Source organism: Anopheles maculipalpis, chromosome 2RL (genome assembly GCF_943734695.1).
Source record: "Anopheles maculipalpis chromosome 2RL, idAnoMacuDA_375_x, whole genome shotgun sequence".
In the NCBI taxonomy this organism is placed as follows: Eukaryota; Metazoa; Arthropoda; class Insecta; order Diptera; family Culicidae; genus Anopheles; species Anopheles maculipalpis.
In genome coordinates this window covers 7,914,461-7,941,032 of record NC_064871.1, presented here as the reverse complement: position 1 = coordinate 7,941,032, position 26,572 = coordinate 7,914,461, and the positions used below count along the sequence as shown (strand labels likewise).

Genomic DNA, 26,572 nt, shown 5'->3' with positions numbered 1-26,572 from the left:
CTCGATGCTATTCCACAATCCTCCCCCAGCATCAGAGTATGGCAAAAAAGGGATACGACCACGACCACGACGACGACGACGACGGCGACAGAGAATTATATCTTACGCCCAGATCCTGCCGGTGTGTCAGGATTCGCCGGTTGAAAAAGGGTCCCGGGTAAAGAGCAGCGAGCATCTAGAAGAGATATAGAACCCTCTGGTCATCTTGCATGCGCTGAAACCACTCTCGAACGGACATATGAGATCCCCCAAACCTTCTCTCGTTTTCTTTCCCCTAAACTCTTTCCCTCACGAACCTTTACGCTGGGGCAGTTTTACCGCTTCCGCTTACATACATTTATTTATATTAGATAGCGCACGGATATAGCGCGATGGACATGCAGACGAGCAAAGGTGTCGGATGGTAAAACTCATTCCATATCCCTCCCACCGACAACCATCATCGCAACATCCTGCTGTACCCAAAGAACCAAAACACTCACACACAAACGCACGACACCATCCCTGCCGTGCACGAAAGGCTCATGGCGAGAAAAGGTGAGGTGGAAATTTTCTAAAAAGGACTTGAATTTCGGCTCAATAGGATTTCGCCGTTTTGTCCGGCCGGACGCAAGTCGTCGTCGTCGTCGTCGTCGTCCACGTCGTCCTTACTGTGGTCGTGGTCAACGCTGTTGGCCGTCGCAAGTGTATGCATGCTTGTGTTTGTGTGTGTGCATATGTGTGTATGGAATGAGTTTTTCTCGCAAGTCCTTCGTGTCCGTGGGGGAACACTTGCCCAAGTCCGAGGAAAGAAGGAACGCAACCACGGTACGGATGTGTAGATGTGTGTTTATGTGAGTGCGGGTATTTGATGGAGAAAATGCTTTACGAATACCGCTGCGCCTTCTGCCACGTGTCTACCTTTACCATAGATACACACACACACTCACCGTACACCTTCTCTCCGTACTCCACACCATTGCAAGCATCTTCTGGTGTACTCAGATCGATGGCACCCGCAACCTTCGTGGGGCTGGTGGTGGGTGCTCAAGGAGCTGAAGAGAAGGGCACAGGCAAAACACAGTCATCGTTCCTTCATCTCTACAACCTCACCTACGACGCTGGATGAAAAAACAGAATCTCCTGCGTGGGGTATAGGGAGGCGCAGTGGGGACTTTGGTGAAATTGGACATTCTTGGAAGGGAACACGCCACGGGCAAAGACGGACACGGTCCACGAGTACGGCCGGTCCGGTACCGGAGGACTCTAACAACTGGATTCAATGCTCGCAGGAATTAGGCGGCAGAGGACCGTGCCAAAGGGAAAGGTAAACCAAGCGACCCGACCGACCGAGAGTTGGACATCGACAACGACAACGTCGTCGAGGACGACGACGACGACGACGTTCGAAAAACGATATGCTGGCGGTACGGTGAACTTAAGCAACACGAGACACAGAGAAGCGACTCGTGGGATGACAAGTTTAGGAAGTCGCCCCCGAATACTGCTGGGTGGCGTATGTATGCGCACGGATGCACGGATGAGAAAAAGGATTGACACGGGGACAGTACGGGGTCCTCGGGATGACCATTTTCTAACCAAACTTTTCCATTTCATTCTTCCCCGACCCGCGAGCACCCGCGTGCACCAGCGACCGCACAGTGTCTTGTGCCGTACCGTCGAGTATCTTGCCAATGTCCGAGTCCGTTTTCTCCACCAGCAACGGGCATCATCGTCGGCGAGATGTCGTGGGTATCGTCGTAGTCGTCGTCGTCGTCGTGGTAGGCCGCCTCATCTTATGATGGTTCATTTTGTCCCGTTTTTGCATGCGCCCCAGTTCCTTCCTACCCTTTTCGATCGGGTCTCCGTTGCCGCGGAGTTGTGTGGTTTTCCGGTTCAAGCGTCGGAAAGCTCGAATATGCACTCACATGTCATTTCGAGATGGACACCTTGTCGCTGGTCCTTACCCATTCTCGAGATGAATGTGCCAATGTCTCTAGAAGCTCGGTTGGTCCTGGTCATCTAGTTTCCGTGAATCGATTTTAATTAAAAATCAAAGCAAACTTCAGCACTTGCTCCGGCTGTGGTTCTTGTTTTTCATGGACCAAAGTTGAACATTAGCTTTCAGGTCAGAGTTTGGGAAAGTTTTTGCCGTACCTAGTTGTTTTTAAACAATAATGGCATTTAAATAATTGTACTGCTTTGTATAACTGCTTTTATAGCAAAAATATCTCTAACATTGTATAATAATTAAAAATGAAAAAAATCATTTATTTTGTATACGATATTAATTACACTACGTTAAAAAAGAAAAATAATTAGTAAGTGTAGCAACAATCGGAAAACAGTGGTAACAGTTGGATAATAAATATGCGCACAAGAAATAAAGCCGAAATGAATACAATAAATCTTACGTTTTTCGTGTGGCAGAATAATTTGAAGATTATTGGTAAATACAGTGATGAAAAATAAAATAGGTTCACCAAAATCTCTAAAAATAAAAAAATGAATGGACATTGCTGCAGATTTTAATTTAGTCATCACAAGCGGCGTTGCCCTAACCGGGGTCTGAGGCAAGGAGACGGACTCTCCTGTCTACTGTTCAACATCGCTCTGGAGGGTGTCATGCGAAGCGCGGGCTTCGACATCCGGGGCACGTTTTTAACCCGATCACTCCAATTCCTTGTCTTCACGGATGACATCGACATCATCGGACGGACAACTGTGGCGGTGTGCGAGGCGTACACCCGACTGAAACGCGAGGCCAATAGAATTGGATTGAGCATCAATGCGACGAAGAAAAAATACCTGCTTGCCGGAGGCTCTGACCGTGACAGAGTCCGACTTTGAATCATAGTATCAGCTGACGGCAACGATCTCGAGGTGGTAGAGGAGTTCTGCTGCCTTGGTCCGATCGTAACTTCGAACAACAACGTAAGCAGCGAAATTCAAAGGCTCATTGTTCAGGGGAATCGTGCCTAGTACGGACTCCACAAACTCCAGCGATCCAGAAGACTCCAAAAACACACGAAATGCCCAATTTTCCACACCTTGATACGTCCGGTAGTCCTCTACGGGTACGAGTCTTGGGCTATGCTAACGGAGGACGAAAATGCACTTGGTATTTTCGAACGGCGGCAGCTAAGGACTATCTTTGGCGGTGTGTGAGAGCAGGGCGTGTGGCGAAGGAGAATGAACCACGAGCTAGCTGAGCTGTTTGGCAGTGCTGATATCCTGACGGTTGTCAAAGCCGGAAGGATACGTTGGCTGGGGTACGTGATGACGATGCCGGACTCATGCCCCACCAAGAAGGTGCTCGTCAGCGACCCGTTCGGCACGAGGCATAGAGGAGCACAGCAAGCTCGTTGGCTGGATCAAGTGGAGTCTAATCTGTCGGAGATCGGATGCAGCCGTGGACGGAGGGCTTCAGCCCTAGACCGAGTTTCCTGGAACAGGATCGGCGACCTGGCGATGTCGACACGACGTGCTCAATTCTGAGCAGGCAAAGAAGAAGAAGAAGCGACGTTGCCAATACGGCATTGTACCGTCATAAATAATTAAAAATTCATTTAGCCTTTTGCGCCTAATAACCGATGTTGCGTGCCGCACGTTGAAACATTACTATCCAAAGCATTACTAAGAAAATCGAATAATTTTTAGCCAATTTTTAAGAAACTGTAAAGTGTACATTAAATAAAATTTGAAAAAAATTAGCAAAAGCCACAATTGCATATTATGTTTTTTGACGTATCATTTTTTCTTCAATTTTGTTTTCAATGCTTTCCATAACAAAGTAAATTGTAATTTGAATATTGTTTTATAGTTACTTTATGCACTGTAAAAACATCATCAACAATAGCTTTTCCAATTATTTGTAAAAGTAGGGTTAAATTATAGTTTGATGATCTGCAATGCGGTGAAGTGTTATTCATTGATTAATTTTAAACTAGTAAACAGTTTGTTGAGTAAACAATCAGTTTCCACTGACCACTACATATTTTAGGTAATGTTCAAATATCTGTATTAATATCCAACACACTTTACACTAAACTCTTCCAACTACCATTTGTCCATTAAAGCATAAGTGAAAAACATATCTTATTTACAAGTGCTGTCCGGGCAAGAAGCATCTACCGAATTCCTTTGGCTGAAGAGGTTTTAGGCAACGGTACAAACTAACCCTCCCACACCGAACCCCAGCACTACCTAGGAAAATAGTCCCACCGCTGTCTGTGCCAACCACCGTCCTAGAGGAAAGCGCACATCTCCACGAAACGCAACCCACGGTCACCCACCGGGCAGCGAACGGGTGGTAGTCAGGGAAAGTTTTGCCAAACTCCGAACTCTAGCTGTGTGTAGCTGTGCTGCGTAAATTTTCCAAAAACTCACTTGACCGTAAGCGGAGCGCAAATTGCGCCGGACCATCGCTTCCACGCTTCCACGAAACGGTAGGACGTCGTACCCCATTCTGCTCGCACTTAATAAGCTACACAAGCTTCGGTCTTCCTTCGGTCCGACTTTCGGCAAAGTAAACAATTCTCTCAGGGAAGGAGGCAGAAATGGTTTTCCATACTCACACATACACACACATTGGTCGTTGCGTGTGGGTTTCCGACCCGTTTCAATATTTCGGTTTCCAAAAAAGCAAGGAGTTTGGCGGGTATTGGTAACACTGCTTGGAATCAAGCTCACCTCGCACACGTCCACTAGCGCCAGTCCACACTACTGCACCCCGTACCGCTGGGCAGGGAAAGTCCTACGGTCGGTCACTTCAAAAAACCAGCAGGCATAATAACTAAACGAAATATATCAAAAACTTAAAACTAACTGACCCGAAATTAATGCTTAATATTAAAATTAAAATTAACCCTCGCTTTGCCTAACATTATTTTAGCAAAACACCTCCAACGGCTCTTGCCCTTTCCTCTTCATCCTCTCTCTTTCTCTCTCTCCCACTAGCTTGCGTCTCAGTAGAGGATGAGGTGATCGTCGATGCCTTCACTTGGACTTTTGATCCATCCGCCCGACCGCTCGATGATAAGGGTGCCTGTGCTTGTGTGTGCTTTGGTTTGACCAGGCTTCTTCGCCGCCCGGGGCAACATACATTTCTCTCCACTCAGAACTCACCCACCGAACGAGTGGGTGGTGGTCGCCTGAGTAACTAAACACAACCGAAAAAAGGTCCACTTATGCCCAGGGAGCGAGAAGAAACGGAAAGTGGCGGCGATCCCGTCGACTACTTTGCTTGCTCTGCTGACCATCCTAGCCCGTACCCAAGCAGGATGCCCAGGATGGCTGCCCGTTCCGTTCGTAAGGATTTATTCTACCGCCGAGAGTTCCTTGTACGGCGCTTTTACAAGGCAAAACGGTGCTCGGTTGTGCGCTTCACTGGAGGGAAGGCATCTTTTTCATATATAGAAATTTTCGCTCACAAACTTTTCACGAACCACATCATCATCAGCAGCAGCACAGCATCGTACACGACGCCGATGACCAGGGTCCCTTCCGTAGCGAAACGTAAAGAACCGTTTTTTTTTGCTGTTGTTGTCCCGGGAAGCAACGGCGGCTTACCGGACCGGTGCGCGGCGAAGTGCACACATCATTTTCTTCTCCTTCGGGGTTAGTGTAAAAGGGGGAAGATGGGTGGGGCGATGACGGGGCAGGGGCGGTAAACTAGTGATGATGATGGTCGGAACGTCAGGATAGAAACAAGAGTCGTCCTGTCTTGTTGCGCTCCTATCCAATGGTCCAAACATTCGCCAAATAGTACACCCAACTTGTACGATACGGCGACAACATGGCCACAAGAGGGAAGGGGGAGAAAGGAGGGGACAGGTTGTAGATAAAGTGGGTGAAATGGGTAGAGAAGAAAAAAAAAGTGCAAGACACCGTGTGCATGTTTCTCCCGCTTCCTTTTGAACCGAGACCATTTGCACGAAGCAAATGGGCCAACTTTGAACAAAGCATTTTTCGCTTAACAAGTGATGCCGGTGTGGCGTTGAAGCGAAGGGAAGCACTGGGTTCACTGGTGGGGGGGGGGGGGAGGGAATCTACCTCACCAAAGCTAATCAGTTCCTTGAGCGAATGCTGCTGTGACTGCTGATGTATGTGGTACATCTCCGGAGATCATGATGAGAGTTGATTTTTGTTTCTTTTCTCGTTCCATACTTTGCTCAGTTTGAGGATTCTACGAAGCGGAGTTTACCCTGATTTTGGAAACCACCTTTTCATTTGAAATAGAAATATGTAAATGGAGGAGTCGGGTGCTGTCCGGTTCGGTGAAATCTTGAGCAGCAAACAATTCGCCGTAATGCTGTATAGTGGGTTAATTTTGCTGTGGCAGTGAAGAGGCGTTGGTGGCCATATTTAATCGTATATGTGAAATGCACAACTCTGAAACACTATTTGCACAACCTAGATATTTATGATGTAACTTTTGACTTTCAAATAGTTGAAGCCAAACTGGTCTTGTTATACAGGATGTTAAAAATGGTTTGAAAGACATCCAACTGTGGAGGATATTGACAAGTCGCTTGCTACCACAGGGGTGTCGAATTATTGCTTAATAAAAATGAAATTTTCTTTCTGATGTTGAAAATGTCCTTTATGAATTTAGAAATACTGTATGCGAGCACAGTATGGTGGCCTTTCTCGACCCGATCTTTGGTGCGGCTCGAGTCCATACAAAATGGAATTGTATCGTGGAGTATAGGACCAGATGTCTACTGCCTCCTCGTTGAACTCCTGAACGGGACCAGCGATTGTTGAGCGCTCCTGCTTGCCCTGAGTCAATCCAGTGTCAAGCAATACTCTCAGCCATGAAACCCTGGACCTCGTTTGGAACAACTCAATATGGTTTGTGATTCGGGAATGTCAGCAGCAAAGAAATCTTGATGCGAGTAAACGTCTTGTGGTATGTAAAACTACAAATGTATGCTAAATGTTTGAAAAATAATTCCAAATAATTTTCTTTTCACCATCAATACCTAGAGGACCAGGACGGAGGGCCACCAGTCCGTCGCTTTCAAATAAATAAACAAATTCAAACTGTTAAGCAAAGATCGTTAATTCTAAATGTGTTTCATGGCAAATAATAAACTACAAAGACTCTAGGAATGACAGAACTGTTATTACTTTTGATACTTTTAAGCGGGATACTGGTAAGATGTAAAAGACTGCAAATCGCGCTGGAAATTAAGTAAATCCTTTATCAATTATATATTTCTTGGTGGACTCATGGGGGGTAAAGTGTTAAGCAGATCAAACGTTCTATTGACTCAATATGTTCTTCTTGTCGCTCGTAAGAACATTTCCATTCAGCACGCAGCTAAAGCAGCTGTATTTTCCCCCCATTCATTTCATTAAACATTCCTTTTAAACATCTAAAGACTCGCATCTTTGCAAGTTGTAACGTCGTTCGTCCTTTCTCCAACTGTTGACTTCGTTCTTTCCGATAAGAGATTGAACCCAACGAAGAAGCCAACGAACAAAAAACCCAATACAGCATCGTAAAACAATCCACATCCAGAGCGGTGTGTCAGTGATGAAAGAAGCTATATTCCTTCGCATTGCTTTCTTTTTGTGCCATAAATCACCCAATACACGGTGCATGTGCCACCACGGTGCAATTAGAAAAGCGAACAGAGGGGTGTAGAAATAAAAACGAAGACACCTCTCGGAGGCATTTATGTTCGCTTCGTTGCCGATAGTTGGTGTCCTGGTTTATGAGTCCCGTGTCCTCTGAGTTAACGATGCATAATTTACTGCATGTTTTCCTATCCATTCGGTTACCTTCTTCACCTTGAACAGTCAGGTAATGAAGATTCCAGCAACGTGGAAATTATTTGTCTCTCTTTTACTGATCTCCCACGGGTACACGGAATTCCGAAACCGTTCAAGAGTTTGGTTTCGCTTCCTTCAATAGTGATAACCAAACCGTGTGCAATCCTTTTCCAACTCTGCATACGCGCACACATATACATCCAAAAATGCACCAAAAGTGCATTATTACACACACACACTCCCCCACAATTCTATGTCCTTTTTTTTTGTGTGTTCAAAATCCCTTTCCTGTAACACACCCTTTTTCGAAACGAATCGTGAAAATTAAATCTCTTCGCCAGCAATTTGTACGCCTTGTGTTGATTCGACGAGCCAACGCAAAAAAAAGGACGACCGGCAGCGGTGTAGTTTCGCGCTTTACACAGCTGGCCTTGTCTCGTACGTGGCTAAATTGTGCGGCCCACGAGCCTTTACCGAAGCGCAGCTGCAGCCCGTACGATACGCATCAAAAGCGCGTTTTTGATCCTTCTATGGCTTTTTTTCTGCTCTCCTCCCGTTTTGGCGCGATTTCAAAAAACTATTTTCTCGCCACCGTTTCTACAACCATTCGGGACGGTTTGGTATTTTTTGCTGTGCTCGATTCTCGATACGCGCACTCTATATCGTTGCATTATTCGCCGAATGATGTCGTGCCGGTCTTTGTCTGTTTTATTTTCAGTATTTTTTTTTCTTGCTGCATCATCGACCCTCGGGGGCTTTTGGTGCATTAGTCGCGTTTTGCAGCCAATGAAAAACAGAGTTGAGAAAAATGAACGAAAAACGCACCAAATTGTGACATTTTTTGTCTGTGTGACGAGTGAGGTACGGAAAGAAAAAATCACTCTCACAAACAATTCGGGTACGTGTGTGTTTGTGTCCCCGTGATGCAGTATAGAAAGCGTCTGAAGGGAAGAAAAAAACCCGAATGCACCATACCGAAACGCATAACCATCTTGAATGCATCGTGCTTGCGCTTCCGGTCTCCGGATTTTGGTTCGTGAACCGATTCGAAATGCACGCAAACGGGCAGCTTCTTTTTTGTTTCGTACCTACGTCACAATCCACAATCGGTGCTCCTTTTCATACGCCCACAGATGAGAAAAGGCGCGCGCTGACGGGCGCTTGCATTTGGAAGCGCAAAAGCGCATTGCATTTCACGCGAATAATGATAATGCACTCTCTGTGTGAGTGTGTTTGTGTGCGTGCCGGTCGCGCTGTACGTTCGTGCGTTGGATGATTTGGCGCGGGAATTCCATGAGCGAGTCAGCGACGAACCCGAACATGGGATAATTTAGAAAATTTGGGGAAAACTATGGCAAACCAGGTCAAAATTGAAGCTTTAAAGATATTTTTTGTAGTCGGAACATACCAATACAGTCTATAAAATATTCATTGTAATAGTCTTTTTGTACTATGAGTATTTAAAGTCATTATACTAACTAACCGAGGCAACAGTTGTCCTCGAACAATATTCAATACTCAACTTGATCATTTTTTTTTGCTAGATTATCTTCTTCTGCTTTCTTGACACCAGTACCTTGATGCCTGTCCTTACTGGCTTTCCTTGACTTCGTTTTACACTGCGATAGTCAATCCTGCGTACGGCTCGATGGATCGGACGAGAATCAATATTCAGTATTTCCGTTTGTAGACCTGCTCTCCGAAGGCACCTGCTCCCGGACGAACCTTTCAACGCACATATATCTATTCAAATCCCTTTATCAATTGAACAATTTCACTACTTAAAGCTTAAGCTTATTTTATTCAATGTCCTTCAAGTTTAACTATCGACACAGAATTGAAACAACAGTTGGCGTAGAGCGCCATTTACATCAACAACATGTTACCAACTTACAGCCAGTACCTGGGACCTGATGTTTGAGCTATGGATGTGTAAGAAATGAAACTATTGCTCTTCATAGAGCTATTGTCGTTTCCATCCTACAATTTCCGAACAGGTATTAAGAAACATATCAGTTGATTTCTAGCAGCTACGACCAAACAGTCGAAGCGATTGAAAAGTTGTTCGTCCTCTAAAATGTTTGCATCAGAACCAATTATAAATTTTCATCGTTAGAGGAAGACTTAAGAATCTAATATAAGAATTCATGATGAAACTAAGGGTTAATTGGTAGGTAATGTTATAGTTGTAAAACATAAAGTTTCCTAAGAGAGCTTCCGTCCAGAGCGTTCCAGAATATCAGTTAAAATATTGAAAAATATCTTCAACGTAACAGCAATAGTCCCTAAAAGATTGCTCGTTCCTTTGATAATCATTCAAATGAGCAGATGACTGCGCTCTCACTAATATTCTGATCTGATATATATCTGATCTATTCGCTTCGATTTGATTGATACTTTTTTCGAGAATAATCTATCAAAAAAGCATTGGTTCAGAAAACATTTTGCATTGTCAAAAAAAGGCCAATAAACGATGGCTCTGGTTGGTCCTTCTACATTTGTTATGCGGAGGCTTTAAAACATTCCTTTTTTGTTAATGATTGTAATCAAAACAGCTAAAAATACACAATTAAGCGACCGAATCGAGGCAATCACTGCATGACCGCGCCACTGTAAGAAAAGATTAATTTTGCTAAAAAGCAAATAACTCACACCACACCAATTCTGCTAGAAACATCCTTTCCTTGCAACAATCCTCTAAGCCCACTACAGAAAACGGATAGTCCCAAGTATGGCAAACGGGATTTGTTTTTCGAAGCAGCTCGTTGTGAAGAAAGCGCGCGCACATCGGGTGCTTGGCGCGTTGTGCACATGTAGGTATATAATTTCCATAATATTAAATAACTGCATTTGGCAATTGCATCCACAGAGCACACACACACACACACGCACGCATGCACCAACGAAAAGCAATCTCTTGAGTGATCCGGGTTAATGGTGAAAAGGAAGCGAGGTACCAATCGTGTCCAGTGTGTGCTCAGTCAAGTATGATCAAACAGGCAAATGACCGGTCCCCTCTGGAACCCTGTTGACCACTGCTACTGCCCAGGGGAAAAGGGTCGAGTGAAAGGGTTTCGGGCGGGATGGAATGTAGCTGACCCCGGGGACCCTGGGACGATGCGGTTCCGTAGGATTCATTTGCTGGTACAGCTGCCACCGTCCAAAGCCGGCGATTCGTGTTTCCGACGATACAGCACCTTCTTTGTGCTGTCTTGTGTTTTTCTTATGCAAACCCGGAGTTTGTACCCCCTCTCTCTTATTCCCGCACCGTCTCGCTCCTACCTTTCGAGGCCTTCTCTTCCGTACAGAGGTACCATGGCAGTGCCCGGGAATCGTCGACCGGACGTGTTTCTTTTGCGAACGAAAGGACAACCTAAATTTCGTGCAAGAGAGATGCGTTCGAGATGCGTCCTTGCAGCAACAGCGCAGCAATGGCGGAAGGGTGCATTTGTTTCTTCTAGTTTGCGGAGAGTTTGGGCAGAACATGGCGCCGGTGGCGCAAGACAAAATGCAATCTTGTGCTTTGTATTTTACTCCAACCTCGCCCCCAAAAACTAGGGACCCAGCCTGCATTTGAAGCGTGTGTGGATCGTGTGTCTGACGCAAGTGATCAGGGGACACATACACGTACCGATGCTTCAGAGTCGGCTTCTAGTCGTCGAAGAAACTATGCCTTCTTCTAAGCCAGCTAGCTTCCAAATGGACAGCTAAGTAGATGACTACATGCACACCCACACACACACACACACTAGATGCATACTCGTCTGCCAAGTGTTCTCATGCCTAGTGGTCCTTTTTTCTTGACCAGGAAACACATACATTCCACCATAGATCCCCTTCCCAACTCCTTTGAGTGGAAAATAATAATATAGAAACAGTTTCATCCTCAGCTGGGTGCGTAGCAGACTGGACACACAAGAAAAGCGCCTTTTTTGAGCATCTCACGTGCATGCACATAGACGTGGTGCATCAACGTGCAGAAAAGAGAGTGTTGTGGCCCGATCACCAGCCATCCATCGCAAAGACGGAAGACACTACCCGGGGACGTAAAAGATGCACCCCGATAAATGCATGCATGCATGCATGAACGGTGCACTACAAGTGCACCGGTGGCCACACCAAGATATGACTCAAATTCCTCTCCATTTTCCCGGTGAACGTCTCTTTTCCCCACAACACACACACACACACGCATAGAGCATGTGTGGTAAGAAATACAACGAACCAACGTGGGCGGACCTCAGCATCTTCTCGAAAGGGCTCTCGAGTCGCTGTCCATCTCTCTGTGCGAGGTCATCGGGTTGTTCCAGGCCGGGTTCTTGTTCCTGACGGACTTTTCCCAGCGACTGGACATTCCCTGTTTCGTTTCGCTTCCGATCATCCATTACGTCAATCCAGCCCGCCCATCTGCGAAAGAGTCAATCCTTCTGTGGACAACCGGCACAAATACAACCTCCCCCGAAACGAATATCTTGCCTTCGTTATCGTGGTACGTATGTACGTGCTATCGTAGCTCTAGATACGCACGGTGGGAGACATCTTGTACCACACACCAAGATCCTCCTTCTACAGTTTGCCCAAACCCCACCCGAGCTCACTGCACTGGTCTGAAGCTATTGTTTCTCAACCCCTCACCCCCAAAAAGCCTTCACTCCAAAAAGAAAGCCGACAATTGTGCGTAGACATCTACGCACAGCTTGGGATCAGAACGGGTGCTCTCGGTCATCTTTGTGGTTCGGGACACCGAAACTGCAGATGCTGTTCCCACAAACAAACTCTGCCACGCTTCTGCAATACTCGTTCCCATCCTAGCACGCACGCAAGTATCTTTAGTAGCTCACAGTCTCCAGCCGGTGTTCTAATTCTGAGGAAAAAGGTTCCACGGATAGAAGCGAACACACTCGAATAGCACACAAAACCCACCCACCGCCCATGGTGAAAGAGAGCCTGAGTGCTCCGTCAAGATGACCAGAAAGTCCAGAAAATGCATTAGAAAACCAAACCACCCTCTCGCTCTACACCCGTTCTACGGCACCCGCTCTACAGCATCTGTGGCAGATGACCGGGCACCGGTCATCAAATGAATGACCTTACGCTTGGCTCACATCCACGACGATGTTTGCACTTGTTTCGTCTTATACCGGTGCATTGGACTGCATCACCACCACCCATCCGTGACCGATGCATAGACAGATGCGTGTATCCATTCGCCCTGGCCAGTATCCTTTTCTCCCTGAACCTCGGTTATCCCGAGACAAAACCTGCACGTTCCAGTAAAGCACGGACGTACGTCTTTCCGGGACCGATGTACGCATCTTTTCTTTCGGCCATTCCAGTTTACGCCTACAAAGGTTCCTGCTTCTACTCTGCTATGCAAATAATGCGCCTTCGGTTGCACCACCATCACCCATTCACCTCCCTACCACCACCCCTTGGAGCCCCCTTCTCACCCCTCTTTCAAAACGCTTCAACAACCTTTCTCTTCCTTTGAGCCAAAAACCAAAAGGAAAGTATCGTCCAGGACCAAGACCGGACCGGTTCTAGTAAAGTTTTTCTTTGTTTTTGAAACACCCGTCTCCTGCCCGGTTTGCGGAAGAAAGTGCAATGTATTGCATATCTCCACCGCATGTGCACATAATAAACGCACTTCTTTCGATGCAGTAGCTGCATCTCGAATTTCTTCCCTGGAACGGTTCCCCACTCGTTGGAGTGGGAAAGCCCATCCATAAGAGCTAAGCTTCCGGGGAGTGCATCTTGCAGTACACTTGTGTTTCCCATTATTTAACAATCTTTCATGTGCCTCTTTGCACTTCCAAGACTCCTTTTTCTCCTCCGCCGCTCCGCAAAGCTTCACTGGTCGTGCGATGTGCGTGCGAATAGGGGTTTACTTGCATTAGAAGGACCGGTGCCATTTTCTTTTATTTTTCACTTGAAAAAAGAAGCATTTATAGGGATCGAGGATTTTCCGTTTTTCTCATCAGGATGCACATAAATGCACCCCGCACATCGCTACGGCAATCGAGGCTTTCGATGTTCAAGAATGTTTCATTTTCTCTAGCCAATCCTGGCTCGAGCCGGCTGACTGACAAAAGGCGACGCATTTTCGAGACGATAATCAATGTTTGGTAAGACTCTGTAAAATTACAAAACTGCCTATCCTGGGCTCCCCCTTCCCTGAAAGGTATAGGAGGCAAGGGATGCACGCACTTTGATATGTATACGAAGTGAATGAGCCCATTTCCTTACTGCGTATCGAGCATGGAATGAAATCTACTGCTCCCCAGCGGATCGGTACCGAGCAGCTTTTTTTTTCTAGCTTCTTCTAACCGGCACCTTTCGGTTCCTTCGGAGGAACTGGTTGGGAAAAAGTTCCTCCCACATGTAAGAAAAAGCATTGCACATGCATCGGACGATCGGTTATGTGCTGGCATGTAAATTAATAAACTACAATCAAAGTGAGAAGCCCTGGACGGGTTTTCTGCCCCGGATGCCGCAATCGAGTGAGCCCACTGAACCATGTACCAATTAAGCTACATGCACTTAGAAAAAATAATGTTTTGTTTTTTAAGGTACGGATGGGAATATGGTTTTTGATGTGGGATTAAGCCTTCTACGGTGCTATATTTATAGGTGGTGTAGAATTACGGAAGGAATTGAAGGTATAAGATATCTGCATCTCATCAGGAGAGAAATCTTTGTGGGAAAATGCAGACTATGCGTCACTTTTTTTAAACACAACTATCGGAAATTTAGTCATTTTATAGGTTTTTGTGTAAAAAAGTTGTTAACTTTATTTAATTCGAATTCGCAACATTGTACGAAACTTTGATATGATTTCACGAGGAGTAGCATTGCTTAGTAAATTGATAACAAATTCATTTGTTCCAAACTCTATAAACTTCCTCTTTGATCGATCAACAAATCACTGTATGTTATAAAAATATAGTTTGAGTAGCTTCGCTATACTGTACATTGATAGATAAGGTTCTTAGAACGAAGAGGCCTCTTTAACGACTAAGTCGTTTGGTTGCAAAAGCTCTTGAATTGTAGAACTTTGGAGCGAGACATTGCAGGCGGATACCTTTTCGGATATGGGGTATTTTAGGCGTCAACTTCATTTAAATTAGGAGGTTCTACGAAAGCTTAGAGGACTAGACTTCGATTTTAAGTTCAATTCATCGACAAGGTTTCTTCTACTACAGAGTCTCATTGTAAGCGAGGCTCCTTGTGCTACAAAGTCTGAGAAAAAAGAAGTCTTCTTGGAATTATAATATTCTCTATAATTAGAATTCTCGTTCCAACGGATTTTTTCCAAAATTTTGCTAATAACAAGTTTAATCTTTTATTGAACACAACATACGTTCACGATTCACCTCTACCCTTTTATCTCATAATTGTCCTTCGTGCTGTAAAAACATAAAATGTGTCACAACTATGAAATATGTCTCCCATCATGTTTAAGGTTGCGTTTCATTACTATTGCTTACCGTAACAGACACCTTTAATATATTCATGTACACTGGTGTAACGTATTTCTTTTCTATTCTCAACCCACCAAAGCAGTAGAAAACATTTGCCCATTTATCTCACCATTTCATAAATCCTTGTACAAGCGGACTCCTCATAAAGCCCATCAAGTCAGTCTTGGCAGCGTGTAGTGACAAGATTTATCTATCATTTGATGGTCTATCCGACCATCGAATGCTTGTATCCTTGTAGCATGAACCTCAACTTTGACGAACCTCGCGACCGGCTGAACAGTGTCCTTTTTGTAAGGACAGCTCACGAAATAGATATGTAAGGCAACATTTACGACCATCCTCTATCCCTCTCCCGATGGCAGTACGTTGCAAATGCAGTTGCGATAGCATGCTACCGCTTACCTGCATCTCCCGAGGGGCAATAATCGTAAAATCATGGAACAACAAAATTAATCCTGCTAAATATGCTTTTCAAGGAGAAGCAAATGGTGTACCGAACACTGATTCCTAGAAATTACCCACATTACCGCGGCGTTTGCCTTCGGACAGAAATGCCGTTGTTCGATAAGCCCACCTTTCACCGAATAGGGATCCTGGTGGACGTCACGGCAAAATCTCACCACCTCCAGATGGTTCCCTCGGTGAGCAAACACGGTGGAAAAATTTAAATCGAATCCTTTTCGTATCGTCCACACCGGGGAAACGATTCGCTCACAAGGTGTGCCGCGCTGCTCGCTATCAGTTCGCGCGTCGAGGCGCGAAGAAGATGCAATCGACCGGAGAAATGAAGAGAGCGAAAGAACAAAGTAAAAAAAAACGAATCACAGAACCCTAACCTTTACGCAAAACAGCACCCGGAGTCACGGATACGACAATTTATGATCAATGTTTTCCTGTCAGCCCATTAGTTACGCCGCCAGGCAATGGGACGTGTGCGCGCGCGAGACCACGAACCTTTTGACGGATGGACGAAAGGAAAGAAAAGGCGGCCGCGGCGCGTACATCTTCCCCTATGAAGGGTTCGTGTCCTTTGCGCTGTGTGCAACAATAGCGCTCCTAATGAAACGGATCGGCGGGAAAAAAGGTAGCGAAGCGAGGCTAAGCACATTGGCGGGATGGCTCGCGGTGCAAGGATCTTCCGGTTGTCGACGGGATGCACCAAGAAACCGTGCACCGAAGACTTGGACATGCATGCCTAGGGACCGTGCCGTTCTCAGTCGTGTTAGTCCTTCGTCGTGCGTGTTTGTGATTTTAAGAGGGAAGCTCGCACCCAAAATCTGACGCAAACTGATTAGTCCAACCTACCTGAAAGTGGAGTTTGGAATGAGGAAAGTGGACAAAAATCGCCACACACTTTGTCTAGGATGAGGCACCATAGTTACAGATGCAGCAGACACACGTTGCCAGCCTTTTTCCTTCTTACCACCGAAAAAAAAAGGTGCTACTGACGAAAAGCGCTGTTCCGGTCCAGCGATTGTGACATGGGAAAATGGGAACACGCACGGTTAGACTTCCACATCCGAGTCCTTCTCCGTCGAGGCGCATTAAAATTCAAAACAAAAATAAACATTTATTTTATGAACAAAAACAAATTAAGATCCTTTCGCCGCCGGATTAGACGGTTAAAAAGTCCCCGCTTATTGCGTGTGACCCCTTTTTTGTGTTGCGTGTGTGGCTGGGTGTAGGATTGTGCACACCCCTCCGGTACAGATACACGCACTTCGCGGCAAGATTGATTGGTTGGATAAGCCTCAGGTAGCGAATTCCGCGCGATCCAAATGGACGTGATTCGGCGTGATCTCCGCAGAAGACGATGCAGCCTAGGGGCTGCAGAGCTACGGGCAGACAAGAACGATAAAACAAGCGCTTGGAAGAAACATTGTTTTGACATGATGAGATAATTTACGGTATCGCTTTCTGCCGCGGAACCTGAGCTTAGAGGCGCGCGGAATACGAGCGGATAATCGAGTACTCTGACGTGGAGTCTAAATATTTATGATTATTAACTTCCCGAAACGCGTGAACCCAATGAACGCGTCCCGGGAGGGTGAGCTTAATCATAATGATAATGATGATGACGAAGGTAAGGCAGCACAAGAAGAAACTGAGCCGTGGACGAACTTTAACCCAGACTTTCTTTGACAAAACGAGTCGAGCAACTTTCACTTTCACGCGTTCGCTTACCCATCAACTTCCCGACGAAATTCTCCACGGGTGATCCCGTCGCTCACCGTCTCCCAGCAAATCGTTGATCGGAAGGCAATTAAACTAATCGTAAATTCTTGATATTAATCACTCCCAAACACTCGCCGAACACTGTCTTACTGTGCCGAGAGCTGGTGAAGATTGGTAAAGCGGCAAACATCACCAACGGTTTAGCATGTCCTTACTATCATCCTGACCCACATAAACACGTGTGAGCTCAAAACGCATCGCATCAGTCTCGACTGTCGGCTGGCTGGCAAACCTTGGACAAACTTTCGGAACGCTGAGAGCAAGGAGCAGGGAGCGACACACAGACACTCGATCCAGACCATAAATTTATTATGACCGATAATTACATTACACCGAAACCGAATGTCAATAACATGGAGCATCGGTACGGCTGTACAGCAAACGGGAGCAAAGGACGAAGCGATTCAACCACCAACTCGTACAGGGTTCCCGTTTTGCCGGGTTGGTGGGTTGGTGGGTGGGTTTGGCTGGGCTGGGATGTAAACAGAAGCATGTAGCATAAACATTAGTCACTGAGAGGTCTTATAAACAATCCCAGTAATCGGTCGGTATAGGGCCGGTAATTGTTGGCTAAATAATCGTTCCGCCGCCAACCACCATCTCTAGCCCATCGATGCGTCCGAGACAGTCTCGAGCCTTGTGTATCATGCAAACGCTCACAACAATCTCGAGCTGGTGGGATATTATTGGTAGAAAGTGAAAAGCCATCGAAAGGAGATCTACCGATTAGGGCCGAGATTGAACACTGGGAGGAAGATTTGGCTAATAATCACTGCAGTCGTAAACAAACATGGGCAGCCACACTAGTCTCACTGTGTCTGACCTATATCACAATTCGATGCAGTTATTGTGTGAATTTATGCATGTACTGCGAATGTGATACACATCGCATTAAAGTAAGACGTGTCGGTATCGATCGTAACGGAATGACTATCGAAGGCCAAGGCAAAGTTTGCGTTTGTACTAATTATATCGTAAGCATCTCCCTCTCACGACTGCCGGAGCATACTAGCAGGCGAGGAAAAGCTGACGAAAGGCATGAAGATTTTAGTGACATCAGCATCAGCAGCTTTCAACAGGATTCGATTAATTCGTGCTATGTAGCTGGCCTTGTTTTTCCCGGTCAATTTGTGTTGATCTTCAACGTTAACACATCAGTGACTGAGGTTTACGTCATGATGACGAGAGATCAGTAATTCAATTGAATCGTAAAATCTTACCAACGAATCCTTATTAAGATGGACGATTATGATGGTTAGCATGTGGCATATTTTATTAAATGTGTTAACACATCAGAATGTAATTGTCAACATACTACATTTATTAAAAATTGATGATCCATGAACTCATCATATATCTTGTATCAGATGATTCAGATTTTCAACAGAGTAGAGCTCTAGTACATAGAGAAAATTGTATATGTATTTTTAATATTCTTTAACAATACAGTTAACAATACAGGAACAGTTCATTGGAGATGGTCTGGTGGCAAAGGCGACAGCGGCGTTGGTATTCACAAGGCTGGGGTTCAAATTGCATCCGTATCGTTTCCCACTTGTTTGAGTTGAGGATCGCCTTTAGAACTACGTGGTCTCAATAAGTATCGTATGTCGGAAGATGGCTGACATAACCTATCAAATTGTTACGCCAAGAAGAAGAAGGGAACTGGGTTTTACTATTGCCTCTAGACTCTAAATTCTGTGGTTCTTTGCAATTCCTCGGTACCTAATAAGATTTTTTCCTAAGCAATCCCATGCCATCAAATCCTTGTCTTTTACTATTTTACATCAACTCAGTGTTTCAACATGGATGTCTAGTCGTCAAATCCTTCCGATACATACTATTTCTTCAAGCTTTTCGTAAGCGGCACATTGTATGATATGGTTCTATCCAAAAGTCCCAAAGTTCAAACATGTTGCTGTTTAGCAGTGGTTGCGCCAAAGCAAACATTCCCACAGGACTCGGCACAGGACTTCATCATACCAACCACTGCTTGCTGTCATATGCTCTCTCTCTCTCTCTCTCTCTCTCTCTCTCTCTCCCTCTCTCCGTGATTGATGTCGCGCGTAAAGGCTTATCGCGGACCCTCGAAATAAGTCCAGCGAATGATTTCCCCTCAAAACGAGCAGATAATTGACATCGCCGGAAACCACACGCAAACACAAGCCTCTACCTTCTCCCTCAGCTCCCCATCACAACATCTTCCCTCACGAAACATGGTTCATTTTGTCTCGTGCATGATATCGCACTATCGATTTCCGCCGCCCCGGTAAGATCGCCGATGTCAATCAACGTGTCCGATGTTCGCAACCGTTGCACAGATTGCATTGTGTCCGTTGCATTTTGAGTGTTGGCCCAGAACGTTTGGTATGTCGCTTCGGAACGCTGCTGATCCCCACGCTAGCGCCCAACTCTCCCGATTTCCTAATCTAATCAAACCAAATACGATAGGATGGATGGCTCTGCCGTGTCCAACAGCTCGTGCTCGTGTGTGGTGTGAGTGAACACTGGAAAGGAAGGACCCTCAGCCCTGACGGCTAGTACCGTGCAAGTCGAGTCGATTATTCAACAATCATGCGTAATTTCATAATGCGAAAAATACGGTTATCAAGGGAAATGATCTGCAATTGGTTGTTTATTGCATCGCGGACTGCTCTCTTTCCGTTCTCCGCATGGGTGTGCGAGCTGTTCGGCGAAGGATTATTAATGTTGTGCCGGGTTTCGGATATAATGATATGATTGACGGTTATTAGCGTAGTAAAGCTATCGATTCGCCAGACGGCGAGTCAACGTTGGTGTGAGTGTGATGAGAAATTGTGCAGAATGCATGCGAGACGTAATTGCTCCATCAAGTCTTAATAAAGATACTAATGTTACATGGTAAGAAGAATTGTTTTGCGAAGAATGTCTCAGAATGCAGTAGGAAATGTTGCAAATTTCGATGCTACAGAGTATCCGTTGGAAACAGAAGCTTCGAACATCCGTTTAATTTGATTTACTTTGATTGAAGTTATTGGTAGGTTCGTTTGATACCTCGGAAAATTTATAAATAAAAGAACATCTCCATCTCAGCTTTCAATATCTTCATATGTATGCATCACATGGCATTACTCCAGACAACAAATTACTCTTAATGTACTCCTTAATGCCTCGCTAATAATCAAACACAACCCTACCCATACCTATCCATATGCACTAAAATGGTGCCAACAGTGACTCGGCTGTCTAGTTCAGTACGGTACGAGAAGTCACGCTCGGACTTTTTAATCTCCGGTGGACCGGCTAAATAAATTATAACCCAATCAGGCAAGAATCCTTGTGCGCGCGGTGACTCATGCGTTGTACCCCAAAAACTGCAACGGCCCTAACGGCGAAGAAACCGTGAGCGTGTGCAGATTTTGGGATACATCCTTTCATGCTTGCGACGAGCAGCATTGCAATTTCTAGGCTATGCTAAAACCAGAATATTACCCACTGCTGGAATCGAAGGAAGTTTGTGGATATCCGTGTGTGTGTGTGTGTGTTTCTGTGACTATAATGCTCTCAAAGAGGGCGGTGATCCGGTTTTCCTACTAAAACACTGGTGCCCTCCCCCTCTCATCCATGCTGGAAGACTGCGGTGTCGGCCATAATGGAAGTGGAATAATAATAAGAAAGTCCAGCGTACTCCCCAAACCCGAAGCCACGGCCATGCACACCGGGAAAGGATATTCTAATGAATGCAATTGCCTCCTGCCGGCTTGGTCAGCTGCAGGCGTTCGTCTTCCGCCCGGGATGCGAAGCGACAACGGCACTACCAAGACGACGATATTACCAGCCTAACGAATGGCCTTTTTGTCGTCCCGAAACCTTGGACCGGTGAACCAGTGCACACGGTCATGATGCTGAAGACTCGTTTTGCATGCACGTGTGAGTTTGTGCATGTGTGTGTGTGTGTGAGTGTGGTCAACGAGATTCTCAATCTCATGCCCATCCAAAAGCGTCTCATAAAATGCTACACACCTCACTTCTATCCTTCCAGCAGGAGGACATCGTCTGTGGTGAGTACTTTCCGAGGCGTAGATGAGATGTAGTACCAGTCGAGAGGTTTGCCTCCCCCCCATCCAAGCAACACTGTCCCATCCCGACTGTATGTATATCCCAGTTTTTCTTCCTCTAACGGGCACCGCCACGTACAAGCCAATCGACAACACGGTGGCACCCGTTACGCCTATACTGCTCGCAATTTGCTGACCAAACCACACCAGAACTCCCAGATCGTAGGCCGAAAACGATCTTTCTGCCTTGGCTTGGGAGATTAAGAAGAAGGAACCGAAGTCTCCGGGATAGACTTTTTCCATCCCGGGTAGTCAACGAAAACTCCAACGGCCCAAACGAGAAAGAGTGAGAGCGTGTCCATCCATGTCCGTCGGTAGGAAAATAGGGAGGAGGCTACAATCGGTCAAGATTATGTGCATCCCCGGTTAGTTCGGGGAGTCCTTCGGCTGACGTCCAAAAGATGCGTGTACGCATCGGTGTACGGTGATCGGGATGTACGCACCGAACCATTGGGGATAAATACCAGAGCCTTTATTTAGCCTTTCTTTTCGCAATCGAAAGGATGGCCGACATACGCACACACCACTTCTTCAAGGAGTCGGCAAAAGTCTCAATCCTCAGGAAAACTCAACCGAGCGGCGACGCATCGTGCTGGAGCACCAAAGGGAGGTGGATCGTTATCCGTAAGATTATATATTGTTTTACCTTTGTACTGGGCTGGACTGTACTGCACCCAGTGCCTCAATGCAATTACCTTTGTGCCCCCGTACCCTCCCCGGTACCGGACGTCCGTAATCACCTTGTGGGACCGATGACCGATGGACAGAGATTTGAATAAAGGATTTATCTGACGGTCGGTGTCGGGCCTGCCATTCTAGTGGAATAATAGTAAAAAGAAAGCAAAACCCACCCAACCCTAACCACCGTCTACGAAGAAAGGTGACTTCATCCTTCGGGTATCGAGATGGAGTAAAAATCTTCCCATCCGTTCATCTCCGGATGAGGTTTGCGTACGAAAGATGATGTTGATGCTGATGATGTCCGATGCACCGGGCCAGCATTTCGGGAATGTAGCCCGGTGTGTTTGTGTGTGCCACGAGGTAGGTAACTTTTCTTGCAGTCATCTCACACAACGCAACACCTAAGAAGGTGGGGATTGTGGCTCAGACTAGATGGGTGGAGAAATTGAGCGGAGGGAGCGAAGTGCTCTGCATCCGTGCTTGTTAACAGAAATGAAGGATGCAGGATTTCGGACCAGTACCGTCCATATTCGTTGCGGTGCATCGGTACCGGGTCGGGATCATAGTTACATGATCTTTCCTGTCCTCTTTTTAGTCTTATCTCTATCTCTATCGAAGAACGGGAACGATTCTTTCGGACATGCACAGTCCAATCATCGTACGGAAAGGTTAGAGCCACTCGGCGCGTTCTGGCCGAGTTCGGTCGTCTGGAGATTTCTTATTACATTCGAATACTCCGGACGAATGGTCTGGTGTTACGGCCAAACAAAAGTTTCAATGATTGTCTTTTATTCCCTACGTGTAACAAATTGAGAAATCATATTATGATATGACTCTTTGCACTGGGAAGATCAGCATGGTTGAGCGTGTCAGTCTGTGTACTTTAGGTTGTTTAGTAAGCAGTTTCTTAACATCTCGAACCTTTAATAGTTTGTACGTGTTGTCATATTTCGGCTCATACTAATTACTTTCAGAAATAGAATTTTCTAAAATTTTGTCCAAAAATATACAAAAATAATTCACTAGCAATTAAGGGCTCCCTAATCTAAAGAACACATTAGTACTGAGAGTGTGGGAGTGGGCATTAAAGATTTATTTGGCTGCTATATCACCTCCGACAAAAGCAGTAAACCGAGCAGAGATATGTCTACCACTTTATTCATACAATTTGGCACTACGGAAACAACGCAGTTCTTCACGCCCTTAACTTCCACTTTGCCGAGAGGTCACATGCCTCACATCCCAAGTAACACTTCAAAAGCTACGGAAGAATGAAGAAACAGTGTGCTATTTGGGGACGGGGCAGATATTGCACTATCTTAGCCACCCATTTTGATAACTTGCACCCTAACCACACCACCCAGCGGTGTGTCTCCATTTCCATAACTCTACACCCTGTGTGTGAGTGTGTGTTCGGTACTTTTCGTCGAAACTTTTCCTTCCTAAATGTCCACCACTACTACCACTGGAGGCTTTTCCAGGATTCTGGACTTCTTTGCTGGTCATCTCATAACGCACTCATTCCTTTTTGTGGTAGAGGTCCAGTGCTCTTCCCAACATAATCAACGGTCACCATTAGGGGCTTTGAGACGTATATGAACGGTGGAAAATTGCACATGTATGTGTGTGTGTATGGCCTGCATAGGTACTATGTGACCATCTTTGATCAAGCTAGGGAACTCGATTTGCAGCCCAACAGCAGCGTGCGCGTTTTTTGAATGGTTGGTTATTGTTTGAGCTTTATCTTGCAACAGCAAAATTTCAGTCGAAGTTTGCTTGTGGATAACGTACTCAAAAAGAGTTGCCAGGGGAAAAATTTGAGGAACTTTTCATTTCCTTAGGGATTCTGAGAATCGACCGATGCCTCGAGAGATTGTTTACCATTGAGTAAGGTTATAAAAATTCATAACCAGCGCTGGGTGGCAATTTGAGTCTTGAGGCAATTTGGGTGGAGTCTAACCAATGGTTAAATCCGTGCAAAATTTCAATTTTTCAACTACGCAAACATTATAGTTTTATTGTTTATTCACATTCCAGTTTCTAAAGCACTTGTGGCTCTTTTAAGAACTATCTTATTTAGAAACTTATCTTAAAATTGGATATTCTAGCAGTTCCTCAATCAGTATTGAATTTTAACCTCAATATTATTCACTTAAGCCCTGTTTCCCCCTAAACGCCATTCAATTTCATTTCAGATTCTCCCACCTTACTTCCACCCAAGACAGCTTTCTCCGGGCAGGAAGCAAATCGAGCAAAGAGCTTCACCGCTTGATTGCTTGCCTCGATTGCAATACGTACAATAAACGGCATCACGATCCCACGATAAAGCAGTCCCGTGAAGCAGTTCCGAGCCTTCCCAGCAGCTAGAAAACGGTCGTCCGGGTAAAGGGGCTAGCAGCTGAAAAGACTTACAAACCGGGCCAGCAATCGAGGACGATTTACGTCGGGGAATGAAAAACCACCACAACGACATTGACGGTGAAGAAATTCCACGCTCCCCTTCCATATTCTACTACGCGTGTCCTTACCGTGTGTGTGTGTGTGTATGGGCGGAAATGGTCATTTCATTTTGCATCCCTGCACATCCGCTTTTGCTGTGCAAATGTTCGCTGCATCACCACCACCGTTGGGCAAACGTTGGGCTTAGATGCGCTGCGGTCAGCAGCATTGAAGATGTATTGTATGTTTTCCATTTTACATCGAGTGCATTGCGGATGTCGTGCGTTTTGGGTGGGATGGTGTGTCGTCTTTTATGTGGTGGCAGCAGTATCAAGACGCCAAGATGTAGGCTATTTTCTTCGACATCCCGATGCCTTTGACGGGGGAAACTATTGCGTACAGTCAACGTTATAAAACACGGATGCTACAGTTCACTGGTACATTATTTTAATCATGTTCGTGAAGTTTCTTAGCGCACACGTGCGGGCTCTCATACATATATGATCGCTTTTTCCAAGTTTCAGCCGAAGAATGAATGTAATGAGATAATTTAATGTAGAAAACCAACTATTATTACTTGAGTTTTTTTTTTTTGGATTCTACTGCAGGACAGTCACATTACCGTTCGATACTGTCCCAAGAACTCAAGAGTTAAACAAGAATATTTTGATTCCTCGTGAACGATGCAAGAAGCATTATGCAAGAAATAAAGATCTCTTTTACTTAGTAACTCAAATCTGTCTAAGAGAAATTTACAGAGTGAATGTAATTTCTGAGTAGTTAACTTAGTAATAAATTCATTTTATTCCGGTCTTGCATGAAAGTCAAATTAAGGGCATACTGGCAGAAGCAAAATCCCAATCCAAAATCAAATTTAACGATCTGTGGTATAACAATTTCGCAAATTTTTCGAAACTTGTAGCACAAACCTCTGAAGTTAAACTGATCCTTGACAAATGTTTTGTCTTAAGTGAAATGGATTGCATAGAATCAACTTCCAAGAGGCGATTTTTGATAATGCATAATAATGAAACATACCTTTCATACGTTCCCACACAAATAAACCTTACACCGATGTGGTAGAACTGCAGGAGCACTTACCTAAAATGAGATCAAATGAAATAATTGAATTAATTATGTAAAATTTACTTCAAACATGCTTAATGACTAAAATAATGCGCTGATTTCGCGCTTGAAAGTCAAATTTTAATTCAAAATCGTTCTTCTACACTCATATTCATTATGACTCTGATAAACTAGTTTAATTAATGTCAATAATATGCAAATGCTGAATCGGGTGAAAAATTCTCAGTCCTAGCAAAACAGTTTGTCCATCAAACTGACCATCCTTTTTATCTTCTCATTTAATCAACTCTTCCTTGCCCGAACGAGCCCAACGCCTCGATCTAGGAATATTCAAATAGAAAACCAATCCCAAACTTTACCCCGATCAAGATACGCCGGAATGCGTTCCACCCACACACAAAAACAGACTTCTTTCCTCCCTCCTACTGCCTCGCAAAAGCTTCTCAGAAACCACGCACGATTATCAAACACCCAGCCACAGCGCACGAAAACATGAAAGGTTTGCAGCCGTTTGCTGGCTAGAGCGAAGATATTTTTATTAAAATCACCGACCGAAAAACGCACAACATAAGCACAAAACCTCGGGACCACCAACCAGTCAGCTTTGGCAGTCCCCACCCCAGCCAACCATATTTTCGATTCCCCGGGGATGGTGGCGAAATGAAGAACCTTACATTAACAAGCGCATAGTTTCGCTAGTTTTCCTAGCGCCCCCCCCCCCATACCAGTGTGTCGTGTTAGCGACCGGGCTGCGGGTTTTGCCGATCGGGCAAAAGCTTTGGATCCTTACTC

At 45.3% G+C, this 26,572-nt stretch overlaps 2 protein-coding genes across 2 annotated transcripts in view; both read right to left on the bottom strand.

Moving 5' to 3' along the window:
* LOC126560053 (coiled-coil domain-containing protein lobo) overlaps positions 1–26,572 on the bottom strand; it is a 150,731-nt gene that overhangs the window by 64,509 nt on the left and 59,650 nt on the right. The gene's annotated exons all lie outside the window — the stretch shown is intronic.
* The window catches only part of LOC126559230 (translationally-controlled tumor protein homolog), a 183,694-nt gene continuing 174,178 nt past the window's right edge, over positions 17,057–26,572 (bottom strand). Inside the window, exon 4 of the mRNA XM_050215359.1 lies at positions 17,057–17,069. The gene's annotated coding sequence lies outside the window, so the exon portion shown is untranslated. The remainder of the gene's footprint in view (positions 17,070–26,572) is intronic.